Source organism: Lissotriton vulgaris, chromosome 12 (genome assembly GCF_964263255.1).
Source record: "Lissotriton vulgaris chromosome 12, aLisVul1.2, whole genome shotgun sequence".
NCBI classification, from domain to species: domain Eukaryota; kingdom Metazoa; phylum Chordata; class Amphibia; order Caudata; family Salamandridae; genus Lissotriton; species Lissotriton vulgaris.
In genome coordinates, this window is record NC_141700.1 from 128,383,131 (window position 1) to 128,405,218 (window position 22,088).

Below are 22,088 nucleotides of genomic sequence, written 5' to 3' on the forward strand. Positions count from 1 at the left end.
AGAATACATTATGTATAGTATATGGGATGTTGATTTAAAAAATTTTCATAAACTGATCCCAAAACCATCGCCAAATATCAGCAATGTGGGGGCAACGAAATAACATATGCAACAAATCGCAATGAGTTGCTTTGCATGCATTGCAATGTCATGTGTAGTGACCTTCATTTTATGTAAGAGGATAGAAGTAACAAAGAATCGGTTTATATATAAAAAAAAACATTGCTTGGGTAGCATTTGCTGCTCTTGATACAGTGTGCAACATAGACCAGATCTTACCCCAACATATGGTGGACCATTGCACATGTAAATCATTTTCCCAATGAAATATAAGCAGATTTGGTTCAGATCAGATGTTTGTATATAAAAGCAGGTTTAGAATTGTGTGTTAATTAAGTACAAAATATATGTTCATACTGAGATGGCTAGTTATCCTCTTGTAGTGATGATATGGAAGCTTGAATATGTTGAACTAACTCTGTGTGTTTATGATGAAATGATTGGGGAAACATAAAAAGTGTCTGGACCTTGGAGAACGGAAGAAAATGATCATTAAAAATTAATTGTGTTAATAAATTTAACAACTATATCCTACTGTGTTTTCTAAAAGAGGACTATTATTTAAGATATTTATTGTACCAAGGAGAGGAATTTAAAAGATAGTGCGAGACAAGGATTTTGGAAAAAGAAGAGGTTTTACATTTTTTTTATGAGTGCGCAGTAGAGGGATAAGTTAGTAAACTCGTCTTGAATGAAAAGGACAAAAGTTCCATAGAAGGAAAGGGGGAAATAAATGAGGACTCGATGAGAAACTATAATGGTTTAGGTAACCCACTATTATGCTGAAGCCAATGGGAGGATTGCTTAGGACAAAAAGCATCATGGAATTTAGGCTTAAGATCTATTTTATTAACTTTTAGGAAAATCAAGTGATACAGATCTACCCACTCTCATCCATTGGTGGGTGGTGAGTCAGCAATAGGCAGAATATGCATGCATCAGAGAGGAGGGTAGAAAAGAGGGTAAGGAGTAAACAGGGGGAGGGGTGAGAGGTGCAGAGCGAGAAAGTGGTGTTGCTCCGGGCCTGCACTGGCGACAATGCATGCAAATGAGGTCTCAAATGAGTTAGTGTGAGTCAGGATTGTCAGTTGGGGTTAAGCGCACTATCCACAGATAGAGTGGGCAGGACAGTTCCTGGTATTCTACAGATAGGTACTTAAGACGAGGTTGCCACATCTTATCAAATAGGGGGAGGTGGTGCTTAACTACGGCCATCAACTTCTCCGTCCCCAATATTTCCCATAATTTGTGTAGCCAATAGTGTCGGTGTGGTCTCAGTACTCCATCTAGCAAGGATGATCCATTTTGCTGCTTCCAGTGCCAATGTGATATCTTTGCCTCTACTAGACCACAACGGGTAGGTGAATGGATTGGGGAGACCCAAAGGACGTAGCTAAGGAACCACCCCCCCTCCCACATGGTTTCCAATTTTGGGCATTGCCATAAGAGGTAGGTAAGGGTGCCCTGTAGCCCACAATGACTCAAGCAACCGCCAACACCCGGGGGGGTCCCAAGTGGCGATCCTGGCTGGAGTAAGATACCAATAGTGGGCGATCTTCAGAAACATCTCTTTACTAGTGTTGAGGACTGAGGTTTGTGCGTGGTGTAGGATGACATTCTACTTTCTATCTGTAAAGGGTTGACCACATTCACTCTTCCATTTGGCCTGAGCAGGGGACTTTAGGAGAGTCTGAGGTATAAAAAGGAATGCATAGAGGATGGACAAGAGTTTTTTGGTGATTAAGCGTGTAAGGAGCCACTTCTAAAAGGGCATGAGCACTCTGCTAGCGTGTGGTCGGTGCCTGGGTTGTGTCACCCTGTGGGTAACTGTCAAGTACTGCCATTGTGCAGTGTTGGGGAGTTTATAAGCTGATTACAATGTCAGGAAGTCCATGAGTCCCTCCGCAACAAACAAGTCCCCAACTTGCTTATAGTTCGCTTCCTGCCACTCAGTGAATGTCGATCCTTTAGAAGCAGGGGGAAAGTCAGGGGTGCCTATCAACGGTGTCTATGGGGACAAACGCATAGAGAGGCCGTGTTTCAATTGTACCCTGTCTCAGACCCCAACTGTAGCCCTCACTACTGGCGAGATCTAGAGACTGGCTAGCCTATGTGGCTTCGGTAAACAAGGTACCTTCCAAATATGGATGTCTGCGATAGCCTGGTCTATAAAGCTACAGTGTTTCTCCGTGTAGAGTAGGGACCATTCCACGATGTAACGTAATTGCGCTGCTTGATAGAAGCATTGCAGATTCGAAATTCCAAGACGCCCGCCGACAACTAGAGGTAAGCACGGGCTCTGGCCATTCTGGCTCTCTTGCCTTCCCAGATGAAGTCCCAAATGAAGGATTGTAGCTTGTCCAGCATCTGAGGGGGGAGGGGGGGGGGGGGGGTATTGAAGGGAAAGAGTCTGCATGACATAGAGGAGTTTGGGTAGGAGCGTCATTTTGACTGATGCTATATGCCCAAGCCATGAGAAGCCATGAGACTTCCATTTAGTAAGATCGGACCGTGTGGCCGCAAGAAGGTTCCCATTGTTGTGGGCAACTGTGGCCACAGTGTGGAGCGGATCTTTAGCCCCAAATATTGAATCCTGTGGTCCACCCACTGAAAAGGAAATAGTGTACTAAGCCGGGTCCTCATCGAATTGGGGATAGTCAAACTGAGGATCGAGGATTTCTGCAGGTTGGTCTTGAACCTGGAAGCTACACTAAATGCCGTCCATTCTGTCATTACCACTTTTAAGGTGTTTTCTGGGTCAGTGAGGGTCAAGAGGACATCGTCTGCGTATAACATCATCTTGTGTTCCCTCCCACCCATTTGGATGCCAGCTATGCAGGGATTGCTCCGGGCCTGCTCTGCAAAAGACTCAATGTAGAGCCCGAAGAGCAAAGGGGACAGGGACAACCCTGCCCGGTTCCCTGTGTAATGGCAAATGGCGCCAACATCACTCTATTCACGCACACCCTGGCTCCAGGGACAGACCAATAAGTGCTGACCCATCGGCGAAACCGCAAGCCGATGCCCATGTTCTCTAGGACTAGGTGTAAATAGGGCCTCTGTACTCGGTCGAAGGCTTTTTCTGCTTCGACTGATCGCAGGAGGGCAGGCACACGTGAGCGCTGCATTGTCCAGTAAATGGCACAGTTGTTTTGTATTGTCACTACATCCTCTCTCCGGGATAAACCCGTCCTGGTCGGGATCAACCAATTCCTGAATGAATGGGGCCAAGGCACTTGTAAAGATATTTGCGTCCACATTCAAAAGAGAGATTGGGCGGTAAGATGAACAGCATTTGGGGTCTGTGCCTGCTTTGGGAATCACCTTGGCAGTGACTAAGTGCATGAAGTCCGGCAGCTTGTTAGTTGCACTAAACAAGTTAAACATCCGCGGCAGGACAGGGGCCAACTGTGCACTAAAGGCCTTGTAGAAGTCAGCGCTATAGTCTTCTGGACCAGGTGCCTTGTTAGGCTGCAATTTTTGAATGGCAGCCATGACCTCCTGTGTTGTTATATCAGTATCCAGTTCGGTGAATGTGTCTGGGGTGGCTAAAGGGGAAGGTGTCTGACAAGTACGCCCTCACGTCATATTCCTGTAGGGGGTTTGCTGTATTGGGGGCCGCATAAAAAGTCCCAAAGTCACTGGTGATGTCCTTGTCCCACTATCGCGGGGTGCCATCCACCCCTGTAGCTCGGGGATTCTCAGGTCAGCAGCCTGTTACCACCAGCATAATATTTCTGTCAGATTGTGAGTAAAGCATATTCCGCCCTACCCATGTCCAACGCCCGCAGTTGTTTCCGCGCCGCCTTCAGCTGGCGGCGGACCATTACCGAACCGGATCAGGTGTGGGTGGCCTCCAACTCCTTGACTTATGCCTCCAGCTGAGCCTCTTTGTCCATCTATCCCTATTATAGCCCCTGGCAAGGGCAATAAAGTGGCCTCTGACCAAAACTTTCAGCGTTTCTCACAAGGTGGAAACTGGGTTATCAGGTGTGCTGTTGATGCGCAAAAAAGCCATTTATAGCTGTCAGGGTGTCGGACTGAATGTTGTCATAGGTGAGGAGTTTTACCTCAAGCCGCCAGACAGGAGAAGCCAGCGAGTGCCCACTCGGGTAAAACCGTAGGACTGTGAGGGAGAGGTCAGAGAGCGCCGCTGCGCCGATGTCTACAGAGATCGTGCTCCAAGTCACACGAAGGGATGTGAAAACATAGTCAATGCTTGCGTACATATGGTGGGCCGCTGAGAATTGGGTATAATCGTAGGATGCATTTGTCTCCATAGATTGGTCAGCCCCACTTCTCCCAACCATTGTCTAGTGCCTAGTGTAAGGCCTCCGACCTGGCCCACCCTCAGACTTAACCTATCCCTCTGGGTGTCCATTGCTATATTGAAGTCCCCACTTATCACTATGTCCTTGTCTGGCGAGGGCAGCAGTTGGCCTAGGGTGTTCCAGGAAAAAACCTTCTGGTGTTCAATGGGTGCATAGATTGTAGCTAGGGTGTACCTGGTTCCCTGTATCAAAATGTGCAGCGATAAGTGTGTGCCTGGGATCTCTGGAAATACCCACTCCACCCGCCCCTCAAAATGCGTAGCAAACAGAATTGCCACCCCGGCCTTCTTAGTCGTCCCCGATGAGAAGTACTGGTAATTGAACCAGCGAGAGTGCAGCCATCACCAGTCACACCAGATGGGTTTCCTGCAACTTGCAGAGATTGCATTTAGAATCCCTTAGGAAGGAGAGGAGAGATCAGCGCTTAGCTGGTGCATTGAGACCCCAGACGTTGAGGCTAAGTATAGACAGTACCATTGAGACCTAGGGGACAGTACGTTACGCCATACATTCGCAGCAGCATTGCGCCAAGTCAGCAAAAGAGTATACGTAGAAATGTCATGGGCATGGGATAACTTGAGAGAGAAAGGGAAAACAGTGAATCAAGAATGTCCCCCTGCCTGGGGACAACAGGAATCCGAAAGAGAGGGAGCATGTCGTAGGCGAGCGCACCTGGAACGCAGTACCTCCACAATAGATCTCTGCTGGACCTGGAGAAGAGGGGATTCGGGATCAAAGAATCAGAGGCTGCAGTCCCTGGCGGAGCCGAAGAAGTTCCGCTAGCTTGTGAGGGCAAGCACAATATCTGGTAAGAATCTGTTGTCACCATCCGCACCCAGAAGATCGCCTTCCCGTTGTAACTGCTTGAGTAGTCTGGCTCATTCTTCAAGGCTATTTGCTTCAGATGGCTTATTCAGCAATTTCTACTTCAGTTTGGTGGAGCGTCGCGAGTCGGGCCCGAGGGTCCCTAGTCTCGCGTCCACGAAGTTGCACGTGTGGTGCCCACAGGGTTGGCATGTCTGGGAGTGCCCGGGCATCCTTGAGGTTGCGAATCATACATACCTCCTCCTGCTACACATAATGGAGGCGAAGAAGTAAAGGTAGGTAGCAGTGTGGTTGACGCTACCGCTGCGTGCGTACCCCAATTTTCTCTATGGTGCCATGAGGCCTGGCTTTTCACACAACGCCGCGATGCAGGCCGTCCAGACCTCTCTAGGCCGCGTGTGCCGTATTGGAGCTCCCCCATTCTGGTAAGAAGCTGCGGGTGGGGGGAGTTCACAAGGCGGCAGCTCCATGCTGGGCAAAACGCCGACAACGGACACGGCACAACAGAGTCAGATAGGCCCGTAACAGGCCCCAACTGTAGCCCGCAATCTGGGAGTCCCAGGCCGTGACCACAAACTCCTACACCCCTGGGGGCACTGGTCACCGTGGCCAGAGCACAACACCTACTGCGGGCTGGGGGTGCCACTCTGCCACACAGTACCTTGTAGTACCTCGCCACTGAGTCTCGACAAGCCCGGCCTCCTCGTTGCTCCAGGGTGTCCCGCGGCTACAGAGGGCAATGGGTCGCCCCCCCTGACCGCCTTCAACACCCCCAGGAGGCAGCACGAGAGTTTCGTAGGTGGGTGGGCTCAGATGTAGTTGCAAGAGTCCCCCTCTGCTGCTGCAGTGGAGCGTGACAAGGAAATCCGGGGGCGCTCAGAGAGATGCGACTTACTTAGTCGCCATCTTGGACATGCATCACATCATGGAATTTAGAAAAAGTGACAAGGACATGCAAGCATGTTTATTATTCCATACGAAACGAGAAAGAACTGAGTGTATTTGTTTTCAGAATTTCATTAGAATATGATCAGGGATCATGGAACTTAGGTACATTCCACATGGAGAGAGCATTATTTTAATGGAACTTGGCCTTCCCCATCACAAGAAAAATAAAGGGTTCCATTTAATACATTAATTCCCTCATTTTGGTATTAGTTCTTCAAAATGTATTGTAAGAGTTGTTTTAATAGACTTGGCAATCCACAAATCCAAATATTTAATCTTTGTTGAACAAGGCAAGAGCTCAGATTTATCTAAATTTAGTTTATATCCTGAAACACTAGCAAATTGGTGAACTACAGATGCAAGGCAGAAATGGAATTAGATGAGTTAAAGAGATAATGGAGGATATCATCAGCATACACTGATAATTTGAGGTGGGAATTTTTATATGAAAAAACACATATAGGTTTGTTTTGTATGATACATAGCAAAAACGGTTCCAAAGCTATTATAAATAAGAGGGGACAGCCTTGGCGTACTCCTCTTTGGAGGGAAAAGTACTCAGAGGTCATACCATTGACAAATATAGCTGCTTTGGGATTGGAATGTAATAAAGAAATGGGGTTTTAGATTTTGGGATCAAAGCAAAACCACTGTAAAGTTTAAAAAATAAACTGCTAACTAGCTCGATTTTATTTATTTATTTTGAAGGTTTTGTAGAGCGTGAACAAGATCCTTTCAGATATTAGAGCGCTATCCAATGGACAAAGCTGATCAAATATAATGAATAGCAAGACACATTATACATGCAGTAATATGAGGGAAGGAACAAGCATGGGACAAAAATACGAATATACAGGAAAAGTCGTAAAGTACAGAAGCATGGGATCACAGAACAAAAAACACAGAAAAGTCGTCAAAGAACATAACAGGAGCGTCTCGATTGGAAAAAAGGACCAGGGCAGAGTAGAGTAGTCTAGTAAATTTTGCCATGAGAATCGCTTTTACTTCCTTTTTGAAAGATACAGTAGAGGAATTCAGTCTGGTTTCTGAGGGAAGAGTATTCCAAATCCTAGACGCCTTACCAGAGAAGGTTTGTTTATATGTTTTCTTTTTATTGAATCTTTGAGGTTTAAGTAGTAGGTTATCTGCACCCCTAGAGGACCTTGAACCACCAGAGATTGAAAATTTCTGTGCGAGGTAAATAGGTGCCTTGTGGTGCAATGCCTTATAAGTCATGCAAGCTATTTTTAGATGAATTCTTGCTTCAAGCGGGAGCCGCGTCCAAGACAGCCTAAGCTAATTCATGAGAAAGTTTGGAAGCTTTTCCAAGAACATTAAAAAGGAATCTGAAAAAATGCCATTTTATAAAGCCAACTTGTTCTGGGCTAATCATATGGGGGAGTAAGGGATCCAATCTCAGCACTAAAATTTGTGCAAAAAGTTTGTAATCCACATTTACTAGAACTATGGGACGGTCGTTTTTACAATGTTCGGGGTCCTTACCTTCTTTGGGAATTATAAAAAATAAGACCTTCTTGAAAAGTTTCAGAGGCAGCTAAAGAGTGAGCAAAAGAATGCTTAAGTTTGATCAGCCATGGAATTAAAAGTGTAGAGAATTGAGAATAAAATTCAGACGTGAACCCATCTGGTCCTGGAGATGTATTGGGCTTCAGTTTTGAGACTGCTGTGAAGATCTCAGGGTAATATCAGATTCCAAGGAGCAGAAGTCCCAGGTCGTGAAAGGTAGGTTTAGGAATGGAGTTTCGGTACATAGAGATATGAGTATTGAAGGTGGAATTGTCCGGGGTATATAAAGATTTATAGAAGGTAGAGAATTCTTTCAGTATTTCTTCATCTTTAATAAGCATTTTGGCTATGTAAGTTCCTAATGGAGTCAATCTTTTTACATTCTTGTTTTTGGGCTTTTAAATAATTAGCTAAAAGTTTACCCATCTTATTTTGACCTCCATAATATCTAGCATCTTGTCGGAGTACTAATAGAGAAGCCTGCTCAGTGGATAACTTATTAAATTGAAATTTCGCTTTTTAACGTTTTGAAGCAATTCAGAAGATCTGGAATGGTAGAATGTGTGTTCCAGCTTTTTGATCTTTGTCAATAGGGATTTAGAGGCATTTTCAGCTTTTTCCTTTGACCTTGAACATAGTGAATAATAAATACTCTTGCTGAAGCTTTGAAGGAGTCCCATAATGTATGCATTGGAATAGCCTGAGAATCATTGAGGGTGAAAAAGTCACTGATAGAGTTGGTATATTGCATGTTAAAAATAGTGGCCAAAAGAAGGAAATGATTGAATCTCCATCGTTTTGGGTGATGACGAATTGGTAATAAAGCAAAGTAGGCAGTAGTGGGAGTGTGATCGGAAATCAAAATAGAACCAATCTCAGCATTTATGTTTTGAGCTAGTGATTTGGGTGTACAAATGTAATTAATTCTTGATTCAGTGCCATGTACTGGGTAGAAGGTGTTGTATTCTCTTGTAGTTGGATTAGCGATTCTCTATGAGTCAATCAAACCTCTTTGCCTTATGGCTGAACAAAAAACGTTGTTCATTTTGGAAAGAATTAATTTAACTGTGGAATGCCTATCTAAAATTGGATCAACAATTTGATTGCAATCCTCTCCCATGATAAACTTTTCAGCAGTAATATTCCAGAGTTGTTCATTAAGATCAAACCAAAAGGAGTTGTTTACTACTGAGGGACCATACACACTAAAATGTAGAGAGGAAATTTTGTCAATAATTAGATCAACTGCATTCCATCTACCCTCTGTGTCCAAGGATTGGGAAATGGTAGTAACACTGAGTTTCTTGTGAACATTAATTATAGCACCATTTTCTTCTGTACCGCAGGAGAAGGGAATACATGACCTGCCCATTTTATTTTTAACCTTAACACTTCTGTTTCAGTTAAACGTGTTTCTTGGAGGAGTGCAACAACCGTTTGTAGCTTAAATAAATGGGAAAGAACTCTTTGTCTTTTAATTGGGTTATTTAAACCCTAAAGATTCCAGGAAGTTACTCTGAATGATGACAATATGGGCCTGGTAGGATAAAACAGTGCTTACAAGGAGCAAACAGTGGATTAGCATATGAAGTACATAACTTAGAAAGAAAGAAGGTGATTCTGGAAAATACAAACTGTAGAAAGAAAAAGGAGATGCAGTGTAAAAGAAAGAAGGCAAGATAAATCGTAAATCATACGCTCTTGTATAGCGCCTTTCACCGAAAGGTCTCAAGGCGCTTGCTTTGGAAACCGGGAAACAGATAGCAAACAAGAAGAAAAAGACAGTACAAGTCATAAAACTGACAACTGTTAGACCTACCAAGGAGAAGAATATCCAAGTGAGCATAGGGTGTGGGGAAAACCATGAAAGAAAAGGTGAACATGGGGGAACTTCGAACGCTCATAACATCTGGAAATTACGTCATGGTATGGACAGATGTTTAAAAGGAAAGAACATGTTATTCAGAGAAAATATAAATAGCAATATAAGAATAAACAATCTGTAGAAGTATAGAAAAACAGACAACCATTTAACTATTCCATTGATCTTCTCTACATTGATGAAGGAAAGATTGAAATTTTGCAGGATCATTGTATGTCGTTTTGCTACCTTTATAGGTTTCTTTGAAATAGCAAGGGTGATTCAGGCCATATTGAGCGTTAATAGCTCTGAGCTGTGGGCAAAGACCTAGAAATTGTTTACGTCTGTCTGCTGTAACCGTTGCAAGATCTTGAGAGAAATAAAGTTTGTGTGGACCATGCTATGTGCTTTTTCATTTTTGCAGCGTTGACAACTTTTAAGAGGACTGTTTGTTTTAGAAACAAGTTGAAATAACATCTTTTGGCTTAGAGGTAGATCTAGGACCCAGTCTATGAGCACACTGAATGTTGAGCGAGCGACGTAGAAGAAGGAATATCCAGAACTTTTGGAATGAATGCTTTGAAAAATTGTAGAGGGTCGTTACCCTCCGCGTTTTCTGCTATACCAGAAATTCAGAGTTTATTCCTATGGTTTCTAATCTCTAGATCCTCAGTATGCCTTTTTAAGTAGATTGATTCCAATTGCATCATGTGGAAGCAGTCTCTTTGATATCGCTGACCTTTTTGTTCCTGGTTAGAGCCACACTTGTCCATAAATGACCATTTATCCTCAAGGTTGTGGAGTGTCTTCTTAGACTCCTCCATAGAGGATATCAACACTTGTGTTTCTTCTAAAATTAATTCCATAGACAAGGGAGAAAATGAAACTGGAGAAGGAGAATCGTTCTTTGGACGTTTATTTTAAGGAGAAGGCAAAGACGTGGCAGAGAGTTGAGTTTTAAGAATTACCACGGGTGCATGGTCTGCCATGCTAACTTGTGCTTCTGCCATGAATAAAGTAGGCTTGTTTCTTGAAGATAAAAAGTGGCAGCGATCTTGTGAGAAGGCATTGGAAGTGATATGCAGAAGTTTTCAGTGATGTACTCTCCCAAAAAAAAGGGTGGCCAAGCAATACTTGGGTACAAGTGTTCCACTAAGAATGTTATTACGGAGGCAGATACTTATGAATGAAAAGTATACTGCAAACCGTAATACAATATTAAATAACCTATAGCACTATATATAGAGCATGATTATTTCAGACTGAGCAATCCAATTAGTGAATTTTTAGTAGGTGTCACCTCATATGAGTATATTATGACGTAAGAGAGGATATGTATGTTAAAAACATAGCAGTAGCGCACACAATAAAATAATATTCCTTGAAAAAGAAGTTCCTCTCATGAAGTCACTCAGATAACATAAGGGAATAATAGAATATTGTATGAGAAAAGATAATGCAGTACATAGTATCCATAAAAGGAAGGTCAAAAGATTCAGGATTCTTTGCATGGTAGTAATAAAATAGTCGCTCAACAGATATATGATGCAGCAGGCAACACAAATAATCTGAAACTAGTAAAACTGTAAATTATCTAGCCGACCCAGGAATTAAAAATCTGGTATTCTCTGAATAAAGCTTCTTAGTAATGTGCAATATAGCATTAAAGACATAAAATGGCAGCCATTTGCAGGAGTGAAAAATTATATCTCCAAGGATTCCACCAGCGAAGAAGATTAAACACTTTCCAGGAAGACAGGGTATTCACTGGCCTCAGTTATGATGCCAGCCAGGTCATTCCAAGTCCTTCCTTAGGATGCACCAGCACAACTTAAAAAATTTCCATGCCGTGCAATACAAGAAGCACAAAATGGCAGTCGCCATGAGGAGAAACGTTGCGACGCTGCAAACATCTGAAAAAAACAGCTGAAAACAGACGGTAGAGAACTGAAACGTTCACCATCATCCTCGAGACAGCAGTTCCTGCGTTTTCAGGAAAAAAGAACGGTGCTCTCCATTAAAAGCGAGTGGTTGTCCGACCCGTCAGCACGAAGCTTAGCAGTTACGCAGCCATCTTGCAGGCATGCAAGCCCCCCGCCCGCCCCCCCTTTCAAAGCAGTCTATAGTGCACAAAAAGACTTCCGACTAACTGGAATTCAGGGACATTTGCTGGTATAAGAGCTAATAGACGTATTCTATCTTTGGCTGGAGTGAGACTTGATTAATACATATGGAGCAAGGGGATTTGCCTTTTTCTAAGGTTGGCCTTACTGTGAAAACTTGTACTTCTGTTGTGGAAGGTCAGGTGAGCATTCAGATGTGACCCTCTTATAGGTGTTTGCGCTGGTATATTTTCGACAGAAGGCAGATGAGTAAGGCATCTGCCAGCGACCTGTAAATTGGGGAGATGTGTAAATAGTGTTGTACAGGTGGGTTATGTCCTTACATACAATGATGTGCATATAATTCTTCTATGAAGGAGCCTGCCATCAATTGTACTGCTTACGGTAATATCACCTAAACATGTAATCCTAGGAGGGGCAGAGTAAGCAGCCATGTGTGTTTTCTAGGACTGGAGCAAGTCGGCATATGTTCATTCAATAGGGCAGGTGTGTATCTTGTCTTGGAATAAGTGCAGACTCAACTCAGGAAATCTTTTTATCAAACTATGAATGCGCTACTGAGTGACACTTATGTCCAAGATGTCACAATTGTTCGCATGACTCTGATCTAAAAAGTATGTTCAGTTTTAATTGCTTTTCCTAGTTCTGAGTGGTTATTTTTTAAGCTTCACAACAAATATATTGGAAGGTTCCCCCGGTATTATACACAGGGAGGGGAGTGAACTGTACAAGGAATCGGACCCTGTGGTTTGTATTTGTGAGTGAGGTCAGAGATACTGACTATAGAGAGATGTGTGGGGAGGTTATGGTCTGAGCGGAGTCCCTAATTACAATTAAAGTGTAGTTGCAAAGGCATATATAACACTCATCATACTGTAAACCAAAACATTAATCAATAAACAAATCCACCAGCAATGTAAAAAACAATTAGTACAATTTATTATGGTACCTCCCTATAAGGGTTACAATCTAATTAAAAACATTCATACGATTATCATCATAAAAAAATGTAAATTGTTAAAAAAGTCAAAAGGAAGAGTCGACGCGGCGTTTCGGTGTCTGTTTACAATAGTCACACCTTCATCAGGACATTTGACAATAGACTTGTTATCTAAAATTTAAAAAAAAACAATATTTTAGGTGTCTTGTTTTTTACAGAATCTATATACCGTAGTACATACATAGCTTGGACTCTTGTTTTCTTACTGCCCAGTCACCTCTATACCCTCTTACTATGTAAGGGAAACCTTATGATCCCTCCCATACACACTCTTATTTTAAATAAGAAAAAAGGGGGGGGTCAACTAAGTGATTATTAGTGTCTTCTAAGTTGCCCGGATGTTATGAACAAATACCTTTCAAAGAAGTTTTTATCAATTAAACGACTTCTAGATCGACAGGAGATTTTGTATCGATCTGTTTCTTCTGGTAATGTGAAACCTTTTATATAAGGAGAAGAACAGAATATTCGCAATTACCTATCTTCCTATGCGAGAGAGGCTTAGGTTTGTGTTATAGATTTTCTATTATTGCTACCTGCTTTAAAACATCTGTGCTTTTGATTCAGCACAGAGGAGCCACCGTAATTTACTATTTCAACCTTTTCAATAGTTTTCAATAAAGGTCTCAGATCCCTTCTTCAATTCGGAATCACTAGGTATAAAACAGGACACATTATATAGAGGTCTTATCCCTAGTTTGGCTAATTTTACCGTTATTTTAAAGCTGTATTGCGTATTTCTACCAGCTTACTCACCGAGTTAAATGCTCGTTTTTGCTCGGCACTTTGTGATAAAAATATGGCTTATCCGATGCAGGACGGCTTGATTCACTTCCTTTCTTTATAAAGTCTGTTGAGGCAAATAATATGTACCATAAGTCTAATTACCTTATTGGCTCTTCACTAATAATTTCAAAGCTCTATGGAGTTCATTTATAAGACCCGCTTAAGTCTGTGCCCAGAGACATTAATCTTACATATAAGTCTCTTTGCGTGTATTTTCGAGATCGGGGGATCTAAGGTCCTACAAAATCATTTCCACCATTTACCATATATTCAGTGTGGGCGAGACATATTTGGCTCAAAAACATAATTAAAAGGTCACTGTGGGACATTATCTAGTTTACAAACATTATTATTAAGTAACTGCAGGACAGGTTTACCACGAGCCCAGACGGACAGACATTTTATTAAGTATGAATGATTGAAGATATAGCGAGCAGAGCGAGATATCTCAAATTTAGTGCAGCAGATATAGCTAGCACTCTTCTCCGGTGGAAAAAAGCTCGATTCGGGCTGTCTATCCCATACCTCAATCAGTGGATTCAGCCTCCCTGCTCCTCCGTGTTCAGGTCATCCGGGAAAGTGTAGACCCGGATTTAGTGCTAGTTTTTATGCTGATTCCCGCGTACGTTACCCGGAAGTAAACACTTGTCGTTATTGATGATTTTTTAAAATTAAACTCGAGTTACAAACATACAGTATTTATCCCTATCTTTACTTGTATTTAAACTTACTTTTTTGTTTGTGTGAGGGTGTTATTCACAAAGATCGAGGTAGCTCAGGCCTCGTGTGTATATTTTTTTTATATATCGTGACCCGGATATCGCCGATGTTGTCCTCTCTTTTTGAAGCTTCGTCATCATGAGTAAAAGAATGGCATTTGGGGTTTCAAAGTTGTCCTAAGTATTGATGGCCTGTGCATATAATGCGTAGGTGTCAATCATGGCAGCTGGAAATTAGGTGCCTCCTTATGCATGACCGTGAAGGCCTGATGTTCTTGAGGGAGGAAAGTAATGGCTTATAGGGCATGTTTGTTTACGGATTTCCTGAAAGTGAGTAATGGGCTCAGTAGTCCTCTGAAGTGACCGGCACCAAACAAGTAACCTAGTCTTCCTGGCATCGCCATTACTTTGGAAAAAAAGATTTTTCCACTCACTGGTTTGAAAAGCTAGATCCTGCACTGGAATCATATTATGAATTGCTTTGGAAGCATGTTTCAGGCCTGCACCAGATGCATCGGAGGTGGCCAATGTGCTGAATCCGATGTTTGTGACACCCACAGTTGCCCATTTTTTGAGTCGTTCAATAAAGGAGAGCTCGAATGAGAAAGCAGTCGCTCTCTGTAACACCAAATGTGTCTGTTCCATAGCACAATTCAGGAACTGAGATATTGTGGGTGCTTCTTAGGTCCCCTGACCAGAACTGCTAGAGAGCCAGCTTCAGAGTGAGAAGTTGAGGTGCAGTTATCCTGTGGACTTAATGGTGCCTGAAAACCACTAAGTGGAGCCATCTAGACTTACACCAATGTCCATCTTTCCCTCTTACACCTATGCCAAATTGTGTTTCCAAGGTTGTTGTACCTGCTATAAGGGAGGACGCTTCTCGTTCAAAAGATCAATGTGATATTGCAAGTGTGATGTGCATGTGCCGAGTCAAACCCCTTCTACACTGAGCATGGGGGACAGTACAAAGATGGTAGTGGAGTGAATGTGATACTCAAAAACATAGGGGAAGCAGGAGGTCCAGGCGCTTCTCACGAATGTGTGGTGAATGAGGTGGAACCAGCCATTGAGTATAATATTTCAATTTGAATTTTACACTGGGATTTTTCCATTTTAGTGATAGACCACCTTGACAAATGAACCTTATGTACATGATAATGTTACCGATATATTACATAGGGGATCTTGGATTGAGACTCCTTTTCTTCCTCTTTGCGGAGGCTTTCAGGACTTTGATGGATGATGTGGCAGAAACCATCCTCTGCTCCTGCAATTTCAAGGACTGTGCATGTAAGAAAACGCTAATGATAGGTGATATGTTTTACTTCAAAATAAAACGGGTTCTCTAGTGATACCTGTAGCCACCTCTAGGAAAAGGTTAATGTCTTCTCAAGTGTGTCACCAAATAATGGAATCAATTACAAAAGTGTCTTTGCATTTTGTTCTCTGTCTTTGAGAAGGCGTTATTACTGCCAGCTAAGTGGCAAGATGTAAGTATTACTTGTGGCAGCTTTTGGAGGGAGCTGAGGACCAGACACACTAAAAGATGAGCCTGGCTTTCTGAGGCTCAAACTCTTTCATTGTGCACTGTGATATAGATTGGAGCTTTCAACCGTGCAATCCCCTAGGGATCAATCTTTTAGAAAGCAGCTCTAACTGACGAATTCTACCAAGGTCAGAGAACATACTAAATAAAGAACAGACGCTCAGGCTGTACCTGCAGCAATGTCTGTATATCATAGAAACGTGCCTTGATACTTGCCTCACAGCCTGTCGTGCTCAGGGAAGAAGATTGATCAGCTTTTTGCAGTGGCCAGAACTAACCTGACTAGTCTTCTATTTAGAAAAACACACAGAGGCCAGCTTTTAGAGACTTCACAAATGCGTTCGAAACATAAAGTGTCACATAAAGAATGCAATAAGGGGTTTTACTCAAGGAACCTTCATCTTCCAAAAAGAGAAGTGATGACATCAAGGCCCACTCTAGATCCATGGGCTCTCGAAAGTACATATGAAAAGAGAAATTTCAGTCGGACATTGTGATACAAGTTCTGGTTGCATCTGATCTGCATCAGGGACATTTTGTATTTCAGTTTTTCTGGTTCATAGAAAATATCTGTATTTCAAGGTGAACGCCATTCCAACTAAAAGTTCTGCCATTGGCCCTATGTCTGAACCTTGCTTGTTACTAAAACTGTATGCCATGGAAGGTACTTGACTGCAGTTAACTGCAAGTACACATCGTTCCTTACTTGGGTAACTAACGGACTCCTTAAAGGTGTCTTTGCGGAAAGGAGATTAATGTAGCACAGACGATTATTGCACTGCTACACAAGCTTAGCTTTTCCTAGAACTTTCAAAATAAAATTCACCAACAAGAAGATTCAATTAACCAGAGCAGAAATGGACATTAAGAGGGAATCCTTCACAGAACGACTATTTCTATACCCCTACCGAACACGTTTGTGGTAGCAGAATGGTGACTTAAAGATGACCTTTTAATGAACAGGAATATATTTATTGATTTTGTTTCTAAGACATTTTTCTTGAAATAAACTGAGAGGGGAAAAATGGATAATGTTGAAAAAGATCTAGGATGGTGGCTGCTGGATGGTCAATTGAATGGTCAGGGTTTTGCCGTTTGTACTGTAAAATTGTGATGTGATGTGATGCAATATTTATATAGCGCACTGTCGCTCCAAGGAGCATCTTGGCGCTTTGACTCAAGCCAGCTGAAGATGTAGCAGCTATACTGTCCCCGGGGATGGAGCGATTCAAATTCAAGCTGAAATCGATGAAATCCAACTTTATTGTTTATTTGAAAGACCTAGCCGCTATCAGAGCAACTTGTTGGTACTCAGAGCACATGAAGTTGGGTCAGTTATCTTTTTTTTTTCTATCCGAATGCAAGGCAGATGGGTATTGCTGTTGACGGAGTATATCCCTGCAGTAAACTTCGTAAACACGTGCAGGGCAGTGGGCTCATTGAACATGTTCAGGGAACAAAGATGTTCAATCTCCAAGAGCATCCATGTTTGGGCTCTAGATTTGAGACACGTAGATGCTGTTGACACGATTCAGACCTGTTTAATAGCATGGATACAATATTATTGCAGGTTGATTTTATTTCGTTTTTTTTACATACAACCTTGGACCTGTGACAGAAATAGAATCCACCATATTTTATGCAAGAGGAAATGTAATGTCTATCAATTGAACAGTCCCAGAGAATTAGAACTCCTGTGCAAGGTCAATGTGTTCATCAGAATTACAAGCCACAGAATGAGTAATTCCTGTGCTATTGCTTTGTCAATTTCAGTTTCTGTGCCCAAAGTGCTTTTTTTAGGTCGAGCCTGGGCAGCACATGCGCTGCTCTGCGAGGCATGCTGTATTCAGGTATGAACTTGAAGCTCCACCCACTCTTCGCCTATAATTTTAATTGGATTGTGTCATTGTCCTTTATAAACTGTGGCTTTTCTTTGGTTTATAGGCTTAGTAGTCCCTCCTTAGTACTGCCTTGTCTCATCTTGTAACCTCCCATAAGTACTGGCCCTCTTGTGTTGTTACTCAGTAGCATTTAATTACAGCATCCGAGCACTATTTCTTTCAATGGTTTTCACTTGCCTGCTGTTGCAGGCAAGACGTGCTCTCTCCTAACTGTTTATTATTAATAGTATGGCACGCCATAGTGGCGGCCACGCCTTTGTTTTATTTGCGGTGCCAAACGCAGCCACATGTTTTTGTTCCTTTGTTTTGTTTAGAAGCGCCCCATGCTGCAATTTCCCATGAATAGAGGCCACATCCTTTTATTCAGGTGAGCCGCGTCTAAAGAATGGTCCTCGACAGCTAATAAAGTAAAACCTTGGCATGGGGCGCTTTAACAAAAAAAACATTTGTTTGTCAACTTGACAAACAAAACATTTTTTTTGTAAAAACGCCCCATACCGCGCTTTTACTTTTGTGGCAGCTGCAGACCTTTCTTTAGACTCCGCTTGTGCGACATGGGTGATTTTACACAAAAAGTATTTGCAATGCAATAGATCTTACATTTGCGAGAGTTTAAGATTTTGTCATTTACAATGCCATCTCTCAAACTCTCGTAAATGCGAGACCTATTGCATTGCAAAGGCTTGCTTAATCAGTTACCGCACTGAACCTTAAGCTACTGTGCCAAAAAGCCTGTTCTGCAGGCTAAAGTACGACTGAGTGCCTACTCTTCAAAACTATCGTAGGTCTTACAGAGTTTGCTCTGGTCGTATAATGTTTATAATATGCTACATTAAAAAGTCCAGTCGCTGAATACTTCTTGATCACTTACTGACCACAGAAAATCTGTCCCCACTCTATTTGTCCCTCAGCGGCTCGCACTCTCTCTCTCAGATTCGGTCTCCCCTCTTTTCTCATCCTCCCATCTTCTTTCCCTCCTTCCATGGCCCCTTTTAGGTAAATGTCTCTCTCACTCCACACTTTCATTTTCGGTCTCACACTGTATCACAGTGTCTGTTACTTAGTATTTTTCCGTCTCCCTCTCTCACATTCTCCTACTCTCTCACTTCCATTTAGACCTTCACTGGCAAACTCCTTCTCGCTCCAACGCTCTTGTACTCGCGATCACGCTTGTTCTCTGTCATCATAACTGACTTTCTTTTGCTCTGCAACTCACTCTATCATGCGCACTTGCTATCACCTGCTAAGAAAAGATCAGAAATAAGAATTTACAGTTGGTCAAGATAGGTTTTGCAGGGACATCAAAGAATGCGGCGTTGGCGTGTTTGAATCTTCGTTGGTGTATTTGAATATTTGATAGGTGAAGTACTCAAAGCTATAACTGCTGCAGTGTGAAACTTCAGAGCCAGGCATTCAGACCTAAGCTGTGAAAAAACAGCGTCTTCTTTTTAGAGGACAGTACTTGGTAAGCTGTTATGCTTAGATGTTGGTTCAGTCCCAAAAAAGAAGTAAAAAGGGAAAAATAAAAAGTGGTCAATGTGCCCAGTCAGCTGAACGAGAAGCCTTATGAAGTATTCACATGCCAAGAATGCTAAAAACATTTGGTGCTGCCAGTTTGTGCTGATGACAGAAAATGTTAATAATTTACATGAGAAGACTCTCTTTTTGCCCTAAACAAGGCTACATTTGGACCGCTATTTCTTTGTAGAAGTGCCCTGTGGTCATCGGGCTCTGATAAAGTTACAACAGGTACCTGGTAAAGGAGGAAGAGGCAGTGGTTGGATGGAAACTGAAAGAGCATAGGAAGCAGGTTTATCCTGCATCTCGCTTTACTGCTCTGTGAGATCAACGTTTTGTGGTTGCTCAGATAATGGGTCCAGCTTTTAAACTTGTATACAGTTGCGTAGTGAAATACTTTGCCTCCAAATTTTGTTTTCTGGATTACCTTCAGTCAAGTGAGTGAGTGAGTTGTTGGTGGATTAGATACTTGATAGAGAGTTGATCTGCCCTTCCTTCCAAGGGGGTGACAGAGTTCCATCTCAGGCAGTCTGTTCCGGTGCCAGCTTTTTTTCTGGACCGTTCCAATGGGGAGCAGGGTCAAGACTGATCTGCATAATGACTTGGTCTAAACTAGAATGGTGTGACATGCAAAGAAACAATGGATTTAACCCAGATCTGTGACTGGGGTGATTCTTTGATTCATTCAGCATTATGTCCATCACCTGTTCTTTCCACCATCATGAAAAATTAAGGTATGGCTGCTTAGGCTACATCCTAAATGGGCTCTCTGCTGCTAGATTACCAGGCCTGGCGAATAGAGGATAAACAGACAGGTTTTGTGTCCTGTGGAGGTGCTACAGAGAACTAGCTATAATGAATCAGATGGCTAGTGCCATGCTTTAGGGAGTACTATGATTCAGCCACCACTACTCTGCCTGTAGGAATAGTTGCATACTTCACGAGGCACAGAGCGACCACTGCAGCCTTCTAAGGTGGGATACCTTTGGCGGAGAGCTGGAAGGTGGACACCTGGTCTACTCTTTCTACTTTAGCAAAACATCTTTGCTCTGATTGCTATGCTATGGCTGAAGCTTTATTTCCAAGATTGATGTCTAGTAGCACATCCTCCGTGGTCCTGTTAATTCTTTTCTTATCTGCGTCTGCCAAGACTCCGACATCTCCCATTTCAATCTGTTTGAGTATTGCTGAGCTTTCTTTCATAAATACAACATCTGCAGGGAGATTAATATCAATCAACTGGAAAGTGAAGGTGTACTTAAGATAAGGTGAGGTTGGTTTAAATATGTTCCATTTGCAGATTCTGTATCACCCGCTCACCTCCTGCACAGAACTTCTCATGGATTTTGGCTTGAAAAATTCACCAAACAGAAGTGGTTTTTCCAGAGTGTGCCATTTACATACTCTAGTATTGCCATGTCCAGTTCCCGTCAAGCAATGCCTGTGTGAGATTTGGGAAATAGGTAACGCGACCCTGCATGGTGCCAGTGTTTTAATGAAATTGGCATTGCCTTCCCTACAGCTCTGGTACCTCAAGCATAAACAGTCTACAGAGGAATCATTATATAAGTCCGGAGCTGCAGCAGCGTTTTAAAAAGTTCCAGCTGTCCATCGCTATGGTTGGGATATTTCAAGGATCCTGCAGCAGAAGGATTCTATCTGCCAGAACCAATGTTATAGAGGTTACATATCTTTTTCCTTACAACTAGCTGCAGAACGTGTGGTTAGTGTTTTCAAATAGCGGTGGAACATGCATCTGAGTTGCTCCTATAGACCAAGCAAGCTGACATGTTACTCCTAGGGGATGGGCAAACAGATGTTTATGTTTATGCGATTTTTATAGCGCGCAACTACCCGGGGGTGTCTCGGCGCTCAGAATACAGAACCATCGCTGTGGCGGAAAATTATACAGAGAAAAACCAGGTTTTTAATTTTTTTCTGAAACTGATGAGAGTGGGGGCGGTTTTGATGTGGAGGGGTAATGTGTTCCAAAGTTTGGCTGTGGAAATGGTGAAACATCTGTCACCCCAAGTGGGCCTTTTTGTACTTGGGACTTTCAGCAGATGAGCTGAAGATGAGCGTAGTGTTCTTGAATGTTCAAGCGGGCAGAGGGCATTTTTAAGAAACTGTGGGCCTGAGTTGTTGATGGCTTTGTATGCAATGCACAGTGCCTTAAATTTTGTCCGGCTCCTGATTGGGAGCCAATGCAGCTGTCGAATGTAAGGGGAGATGAAAGTGAACTTGGGAATGCCCAGTAAGATTCTGGCTGAGGCAATTTTGGACCAGCTGCAATCTGTTAAGGACTTTTTCCTGGGCATTCAGAAGAAGGGCATTGCAGTAATCTGTTTTAGAAAAGACTGTCTGTTCTTCATAGGAGAAAGTGTGTGGACAAGCAGTCTGTTAAGGAATCCCGGTCCCCTTTGTGCATTCCAGAACTAACTGCAGCTTTGCAAGAGCCCTTGTGGCTCTCTGGAAGCCTGAACAGAGCAAGGTGATCCAACTTACACAGAGTATAAAGGGGAATTAGTACAGAACTATACGAAATCTCTAGGAGTGTGAGAAACCCTAGGTGACCCATTATTGGCCATTCTTGTCTACCACGACACAAAGAGCGGACAGAATTTAAAATTGCCTAGGCATGGACACAGCATGACCTGTCACTTAGCACCACAGCCCCTTGCCATTCACATACTTTCTGTGGTGAGCATTAGGTTCTTGTGTCCTAACCTCCAATTTTTTTATGCATACAGCAGAACACAAAGCAATGGTTCACTGATTTTGGTGACCTAAATGCCATTTAAGTGTCTCGGGTGGAATAAAAAGTGATTACCTATTTTAAGAGGCATTTGGGAGAACACAATCTGGATAGTCTGGCCCCAAATTAGGTGAGATATACACAGAAACCACTTTGACTCCCCTACCTTCCTGCCCAAGGTTGAACTC

General features: G+C 42.6%; 1 protein-coding gene across 2 annotated transcripts in view; it reads left to right on the forward strand.

Annotated features, from left to right (window-relative positions):
- Nucleotides 1-22,088, forward strand: part of DENND4B (DENN domain containing 4B) — a 286,354-nt gene that overhangs the window by 83,615 nt on the left and 180,651 nt on the right. The gene's annotated exons all lie outside the window — the stretch shown is intronic.